This window comes from Thermobia domestica, unplaced genomic scaffold, assembly GCF_964235325.1.
Source record: "Thermobia domestica unplaced genomic scaffold, izTheDome1.hap1.1 HAP1_SCAFFOLD_151, whole genome shotgun sequence".
Lineage (NCBI taxonomy): Eukaryota > Metazoa > Arthropoda > Insecta > Zygentoma > Lepismatidae > Thermobia > Thermobia domestica.
The window spans coordinates 217,210-226,233 of NW_027655898.1; the positions used below are offsets into that span (position 1 = coordinate 217,210).

The window sequence follows — 9,024 nt, forward strand, 5'->3', positions numbered from 1 at the left end:
ACTTTGGTTACAAGATCTCTTTTGATAAGTTGGAAATAGTTTGAAAACAAAAATTTCTTAATCCTAACGAAGACTAGTTTCAAAAGGTAAGCAACGCTTAAGACTACAAGAATGCTCGTAACTAGGTGCCATCAATATATGAACTCTGACATACACTCGTAAATTTATTTAAATAAATATTTTCTCTTATTATGAGAAATTCTCTTTGATCTACTTGAATAGGATTATTTATCCTTCATATTATTGTCATAAAGTTTAAGTAATAGAAAACATAGGTTTAATGGAAAGATGATACAGTATGAATTGAGAGTATCCCTTTTAACAAGTTTGAGGTAAAACTGTATAAAAGTGTTAAAATACGTTTACTAATTAAGAAATCTGTAGCTTGGTTTGTGTAAAATACAATAATTTAATGTCTGTTTTTAGAAAGCGATACATTTTCGAAAGTAAAACCAACTTATTCCATACGAGAATGAAAAATGCAGGGATAAAAAGGTAGGTTTATTCCAATTGAATTGCATATTCTAAAGAAACGAATGTCATCTGAGATGGAATTTCGAATGAATAGTATATATGTATATGAATCATAATATCTTTATGTATTGAAATTATAAACAAATGTGATACCATTTTGCTAGCTTCTGAGGGAAAGCGTTTATTGAATCGAATGCGGAACACAATTTTGAAGCATTAAAGTTTTCCAGCATGTAAAAGTTTGTTCCTCGATTTAAGGTCCGAACATAACATTAGTTTAAGAAGTGTTATTAATTCAATAGTAAATAAAATTCTCTTGTATTGGCATCGGTGGTTCAGTGGTAGAATGCTCGCCTGCCACGCGGGCGGCCCGGGTTCGATTCCCGGCCGATGCACTGAATTTTTAGCGGGGATTTAAATTTCGAATATCTTACCGATATATGGGTTTATGAATTCATTTCTGCTACGCTCTAAGTTACGCTTGGTTCAACACACTCAAATTGTCACCTTAAATCAATGGCCAAATTTATTTCCCTGATTAATTTCCCGTCTACAGCAAGCCATTACAATTTTAGTTATACCTTTAGACAATATTTGAATTGATTTGCTTTTGAATAAAGTTTTTCCGTACAAGAGTTTCATAATAATTTCTTTAAAAATTAAATATCGATCTACATTTTGTGATTTCTTTTCACATGGGATAAGAATTTCCTGTAGTAGACGTTTAATATATTATTTGTATAGTAGAGATGTTTAGGTTTTAAATCTATTAAAATCCGTTTAGGATATAGTAACCTACGCAATAAGTTTCAAACATTTTCCTATATATTGTGTAATATTTTGGGATATGGACAAAAAATCATAGCTTGTTTTGAAATGAATATAAGCATTGTCAGCTTAAAATATGTGGACGATTAATTGTTGTTTATTACCCATCGTGGAACCAATATCGTGAACATGTTATGAAGATGAACTTTGTTAGAAATAATATACCAACTCATTGTGGCATTTAAGAATTTCCTTCAAAGCAAAATTTACTTCATCAATTCCAGAATAAAAACTATGCTTTTGGACTGGATACTTGAAATTTCCAACCTAGTTTAGTTTCTTCAAGACAATTTCCACTAACATTGCTTAAATAACGAATAAAACGAAATAATAATGAACTATTTACTTCTGTCTACTAAAAACAAAATGTACATTTAAGGAATTTATTTCTGGTAAAATATGTGACTATTATAGTTCTTAGAATTAAAAACTTAAGTTACTTTCATTAATAATTATGAATAAAACAGCAACAGTATAATTAAACACAGATTTCCGTTATTACACCTCTTTCTACAAGTCGACCAATCTAAAATCGAAGAGATCGTTTTTCTGCTGGCTACCTCGGAATATCAAGATCAGTAACATGTAAGAATTAACAATATATCCTAATAACTAGTTGCCGTCAATACTCGCATTATAATATCAAAGAGCTGAAGCATTAAAATTTAATAGTTTCTTCTTAAATTGATAGAATCTGGTTTAATTCCATAAGTTTAGTTATTTTAAATATCATTGACAAAACATTGCTATAATAGAAATCGAGGATGCGTGCAAAGAGAATACCAGGTTTTTTTGAATTTGAGATACCTTTGGTACGATTTTTTAAATTTTTTAAAGTGACTTCAAATTCAGAAATCTACCATTTTATGTTAACTACGATACTTTGAAGGCCAATTCAATGAACACCGCCAGTTTTCGGAAACAAATAAATACCATTCTTATTGCATAATTTAATCAAATGCAGAGGTAAATGAAGTAATTGGTTTATTTTAATTCTTTTCCATATGCAACAAAACGAACCTGTACTTGGTGACTACTGAAAGGCACAAAAGTCTAACCCAGTACAGGTAAAATATTCATTTCATCACATAATCTTTACACGTGGTGTAGACTTATATCAAAATATGGAAAACTTGTCATATACCAAGAAACCCGGCATAATACTATATTGGTTTGGTTTCAGATTTCCCTTGCATTTTGTTTGTTGTTAACCTATTGCATTTTTAGACATTAGAAACTAACGTAAATTTAGTTTACAAAATTAAATATTTTCACGACAGTTTCTGGTATGGTGTTAGTTCAACTATGGTAAAGCTTCATTATTTATCGAAATTATCTTCTTCACTATTATATCTGATTAATATGTTTTAAGTAGGAACATGTTTTAGGTTTCTAACCGTCCTCATCTGAAATTTTATTCACTAGTAAAAAACACTATTATTGTTTCATTAATCGTTGAAACAGTTGTTGTAATTATTAAAGAAAATTTGAAAGGTAATATGAATCTTTACTGTAAACTTTTATATGAGCGTAAGTATTTTTTCTCTGCTAAAAGAAACTGCCATACTTTCTTAACATTTTAACTGCCAACAATTCATACTTTATTTTCTAATGTTCTCAAGTCAATTTTCTTTCCTAGCGCCTAATGTACAGCAACGTACGTAATCTTCTCTTGAAAATAGATCACAGAACAAAATCTAGATCAGCTACGATCTGAACTGGGGTATCTGGAAAACTCTAAGGTAATATGGAATTGACTTATGCTTGTCTGGAATAGTTAGAACTTACGTTTTCCTATTGAAATATCTTTAAATGATAAATAACATTTTGTGTTCTTAGGATGAAATTCATTTTAGACAATTGTTCTTACCTGAAAGTTATTTACTTTGTGTTTTGTTTAAGTGATACATATTTGCTGAAGTTGTGATGTCTATTTTTGACTCGTGATGTAAAGATTATTGTGTTGTATTTAGCCGTCTCCTTGGGAACAATCATAATTTACACAACGAATGCCAAATGATTCCCTACATATTGCTAATGTTTTTGAATATTGCTAAATATATTGTTCAATATCTCGAGAGAAACATAAGTATCTCCCTTGTTGCTTATTGAATCACACTGTAATAAGAAAAAATTAACTTTTGCAATTAAAGCTATTGCATTCTATTTCCTCAATGTGATGTGAAAAAAAACAGGAAAACATTTGCAGTAACATATCAATCTTTGTTTTCCAGAAAGTGCCATCTAAATCTCAAATAACTCCGTTTATTCCAGAAACGAAAGATACTTCTTTTGGTTAGAGGTTTAAGATATTGAACCTAGTTTATTTCGATATTTCAAAAAACAAGAAACATAACGAATCACCAATGAGGTTTTCGCTATAATCTGTTCGGAGTAAAACTTTATGAATGATTTGGAATAATACCAAATAATGTGACATTATTATAGTCTGCATCGTAACAAATTAAAGATCCTTTGCTATCTATGAACAGAAGCAGGATGTTATATTCTCAACTGACTTTGGTTACAAGATCTCTTTTGATAAGTTGGAAATAGTTTGAAAACAAAAATTTCTTAATCCTAACGAAGACTAGTTTCAAAAGGTAAGCAACGCTTAAGACTACAAGAATGCTGGTAACTAGGTGCCATCAATATATGAACTCTGACATACACTCGTAAATTTATTTAAATAAATATTTTCTCTTATTATGAGAAATTCTCTTTGATCTACTTGAATAGGATTATTTATCCTTCATATTATTGTCATAAAGTTTAAGTAATAGAAAACATAGGTTTAATGGAAAGATGATACAGTATGAATTGAGAGTATCCCTTTTAACAAGTTTGAGGTAAAACTGTATAAAAGTGTTAAAATACGTTTACTAATTAAGAAATCTGTAGCTTGGTTTGTGTAAAATACAATAATTTAATGTCTGTTTTTAGAAAGCGATACATTTTCGAAAGTAAAACCAACTTATTCCATACGAGAATGAAAAATGCAGGGATAAAAAGGTAGGTTTATTCCAATTGAATTGCATATTCTAAAGAAACGAATGTCATCTGAGATGGAATTTCGAATGAATAGTATATATGTATATGAATCATAATATCTTTATGTATTGAAATTATAAACAAATGTGATACCATTTTGCTAGCTTCTGAGGGAAAGCGTTTATTGAATCGAATGCGGAACACAATTTTGAAGCATTAAAGTTTTCCAGCATGTAAAAGTTTGTTCCTCGATTTAAGGTCCGAACATAACATTAGTTTAAGAAGTGTTATTAATTCAATAGTAAATAAAATTCTCTTGTATTGGCATCTTTGGTTCAGTGGTAGAATGCTCGCCTGCCACGCGGGCGGCCCGGGTTCGATTCCCGGCCGATGCACTGAATTTTTAGCGGGGATTTAAATTTCGAATATCTTACCGATATATGGGTTTATGAATTCATTTCTGCTACGCTCTAAGTTACGCTTGGTTCAACACACTCAAATTGTCACCTTAAATCAATGGCCAAATTTATTTCCCTGATTAATTTCCCGTCTACAGCAAGCCATTACAATTTTAGTTATACCTTTAGACAATATTTGAATTGATTTGCTTTTGAATAAAGTTTTTCCGTACAAGAGTTTCATAATAATTTCTTTAAAAATTAAATATCGATCTACATTTTGTGATTCCTTTTCACATGGGATAAGAATTTCCTGTAGTAGACGTTTAATATATTATTTGTATAGTAGAGATGTTTAGGTTTTAAATCTATTAAAATCCGTTTAGGATATAGTAACCTACGCAATAAGTTTCAAACATTTTCCTATATATTGTGTAATATTTTGGGATATGGACAAAAAATCATAGCTTGTTTTGAAATGAATATAAGCATTGTCAGCTTAAAATATGTGGACGATTAATTGTTGTTTATTACCCATCGTGGAACCAATATCGTGAACATGTTATGAAGATGAACTTTGTTAGAAATAATATACCAACTCATTGTGGCATTTAAGAATTTCCTTCAAAGCAAAATTTACTTCATCAATTCCAGAATAAAAACTATGCTTTTGGACTGGATACTTGAAATTTCCAACCTAGTTTAGTTTCTTCAAGACAATTTCCACTAACATTGCTTAAATAACGAATAAAACGAAATAATAATGAACTATTTACTTCTGTCTACTAAAAACAAAATGTACATTTAAGGAATTTATTTCTGGTAAAATATGTGACTATTATAGTTCTTAGAATTAAAAACTTAAGTTACTTTCATTAATAATTATGAATAAAACAGCAACAGTATAATTAAACACAGATTTCCGTTATTACACCTCTTTCTACAAGTCGACCAATCTAAAATCGAAGAGATCGTTTTTCTGCTGGCTACCTCGGAATATCAAGATCAGTAACATGTAAGAATTAACAATATATCCTAATAACTAGTTGCCGTCAATACTCGCATTATAATATCAAAGAGCTGAAGCATTAAAATTTAATAGTTTCTTCTTAAATTGATAGAATCTGGTTTAATTCCATAAGTTTAGTTATTTTAAATATCATTGACAAAACATTGCTATAATAGAAATCGAGGATGCGTGCAAAGAGAATACCAGGTTTTTTTGAATTTGAGATACCTTTGGTACGATTTTTTAAATTTTTTAAAGTGACTTCAAATTCAGAAATCTACCATTTTATGTTAACTACGATACTTTGAAGGCCAATTCAATGAACACCGCCAGTTTTCGGAAACAAATAAATACCATTCTTATTGCATATTCTAATCAAATGCAGAGGTAAATGAAGTAATTGGTTTATTTTAATTCTTTTCCATATGCAACAAAACGAACCTGTACTTGGTGACTACTGAAAGGCACAAAAGTCTAACCCAGTACAGGTAAAATATTCATTTCATCACATAATCTTTACACGTGGTGTAGACTTATATCAAAATATGGAAAACTTGTCATATACCAAGAAACCCGGCATAATACTATATTGGTTTGGTTTCAGATTTCCCTTGCATTTTGTTTGTTGTTAACCTATTGCATTTTTAGACATTAGAAACTAACGTAAATTTAGTTTACAAAATTAAATATTTTCACGACAGTTTCTGGTATGGTGTTAGTTCAACTATGGTAAAGCTTCATTATTTATCGAAATTATCTTCTTCACTATTATATCTGATTAATATGTTTTAAGTAGGAACATGTTTTAGGTTTCTAACCGTCCTCATCTGAAATTTTATTCACTAGTAAAAAACACTATTATTGTTTCATTAATCGTTGAAACAGTTGTTGTAATTATTAAAGAAAATTTGAAAGGTAATATGAATCTTTACTGTAAACTTTTATATGAGCGTAAGTATTTTTTCTCTGCTAAAAGAAACTGCCATACTTTCTTAACATTTTAACTGCCAACAATTCATACTTTATTTTCTAATGTTCTCAAGTCAATTTTCTTTCCTAGCGCCTAATGTACAGCAACGTACGTAATCTTCTCTTGAAAATAGATCACAGAACAAAATCTAGATCAGCTACGATCTGAACTGGGGTATCTGGAAAACTCTAAGGTAATATGGAATTGACTTATGCTTGTCTGGAATAGTTAGAACTTACGTTTTCCTATTGAAATATCTTTAAATGATAAATAACATTTTGTGTTCTTAGGATGAAATTCATTTTAGACAATTGTTCTTACCTGAAAGTTATTTACTTTGTGTTTTGTTTAAGTGATACATATTTGCTGAAGTTGTGATGTCTATTTTTGACTCGTGATGTAAAGATTATTGTGTTGTATTTAGCCGTCTCCTTGGGAACAATCATAATTTACACAACGAATGCCAAATGATTCCCTACATATTGCTAATGTTTTTGAATATTGCTAAATATATTGTTCAATATCTCGAGAGAAACATAAGTATCTCCCTTGTTGCTTATTGAATCACACTGTAATAAGAAAAAATTAACTTTTGCAATTAAAGCTATTGCATTCTATTTCCTCAATGTGATGTGAAAAAAAAAACAGGAAAACATTTGCAGTAACATATCAATCTTTGTTTTCCAGAAAGTGCCATCTAAATCTCAAATAACTCCGTTTATTCCAGAAACGAAAGATACTTCTTTTGGTTAGAGGTTTAAGATATTGAACCTAGTTTATTTCGATATTTCAAAAAACAAGAAACATAACGAATCACCAATGAGGTTTTCGCTATAATCTGTTCGGAGTAAAACTTTATGAATGATTTGGAATAATACCAAATAATGTGACATTATTATAGTCTGCATCGTAACAAATTAAAGATCCTTTGCTATCTATGAACAGAAGCAGGATGTTATATTCTCAACTGACTTTGGTTACAAGATCTCTTTTGATAAGTTGGAAATAGTTTGAAAACAAAAATTTCTTAATCCTAACGAAGACTAGTTTCAAAAGGTAAGCAACGCTTAAGACTACAAGAATGCTGGTAACTAGGTGCCATCAATATATGAACTCTGACATACACTCGTAAATTTATTTAAATAAATATTTTCTCTTATTATGAGAAATTCTCTTTGATCTACTTGAATAGGATTATTTATCCTTCATATTATTGTCATAAAGTTTAAGTAATAGAAAACATAGGTTTAATGGAAAGATGATACAGTATGAATTGAGAGTATCCCTTTTAACAAGTTTGAGGTAAAACTGTATAAAAGTGTTAAAATACGTTTACTAATTAAGAAATCTGTAGCTTGGTTTGTGTAAAATACAATAATTTAATGTCTGTTTTTAGAAAGCGATACATTTTCGAAAGTAAAACCAACTTATTCCATACGAGAATGAAAAATGCAGGGATAAAAAGGTAGGTTTATTCCAATTGAATTGCATATTCTAAAGAAACGAATGTCATCTGAGATGGAATTTCGAATGAATAGTATATATGTATATGAATCATAATATCTTTATGTAATGAAATTATGAACAAATGTGATACCATTTTGCTAGCTTCTGAGGGAAAGCGTTTATTGAATCGAATGCGGAACACAATTTTGAAGCATTAAAGTTTTCCAGCATGTAAAAGTTTGTTCCTCGATTTAAGGTCCGAACATAACATTAGTTTAAGAAGTGTTATTAATTCAATAGTAAATAAAATTCTCTTGTATTGGCATCGGTGGTTCAGTGGTAGAATGCTCGCCTGCCACGCGGGCGGCCCGGGTTCGATTCCCGGCCGATGCACTGAATTTTTAGCGGGGATTTAAATTTCGAATATCTTACCGATATATGGGTTTATGAATTCATTTCTGCTACGCTCTAAGTTACGCTTGGTTCAACACACTCAAATTGTCACCTTAAATCAATGGCCAAATTTATTTCCCTGATTAATTTCCCGTCTACAGCAAGCCATTACAATTTTAGTTATACCTTTAGACAATATTTGAATTGATTTGCTTTTGAATAAAGTTTTTCCGTACAAGAGTTTCATAATAATTTCTTTAAAAATTAAATATCGATCTACATTTTGTGATTCCTTTTCACATGGGATAAGAATTTTCTGTAGTAGACGTTTAATATATTATTTGTATAGTAGAGATGTTTAGGTTTTAAATCTATTAAAATCCGTTTAGGATATAGTAACCTACGCAATAAGTTTCAAACATTTTCCTATATATTGTGTAACATTTTGGGATATGGACAAAAAATCATAGCTTGTTTTGAAATGAATATAAGCATTGTCAGCTTAAAATATGTGG

The 9,024-nt window shown here is 29.9% G+C and overlaps 3 non-coding genes across 3 annotated transcripts; all 3 read left to right on the top strand.

The window, feature by feature from the left end:
• The first annotated feature begins 798 nt into the window (after positions 1–798).
• TRNAG-GCC (transfer RNA glycine (anticodon GCC)) lies at positions 799–869 on the top strand. Its single transcript has one exon. It is a non-coding gene; the product is annotated as a tRNA-Gly (tRNA).
• Positions 870–4,611: 3,742 nt separating this feature from the next.
• Positions 4,612–4,688, top strand: TRNAG-GCC (transfer RNA glycine (anticodon GCC)). The gene has a single exon. It is a non-coding gene; the product is annotated as a tRNA-Gly (tRNA).
• A 3,750-nt stretch (positions 4,689–8,438) lies between these two features.
• On the top strand, positions 8,439–8,509 carry TRNAG-GCC (transfer RNA glycine (anticodon GCC)). The gene has a single exon. It is a non-coding gene; the product is annotated as a tRNA-Gly (tRNA).
• The last annotated feature ends 515 nt before the right edge of the window (positions 8,510–9,024 follow it).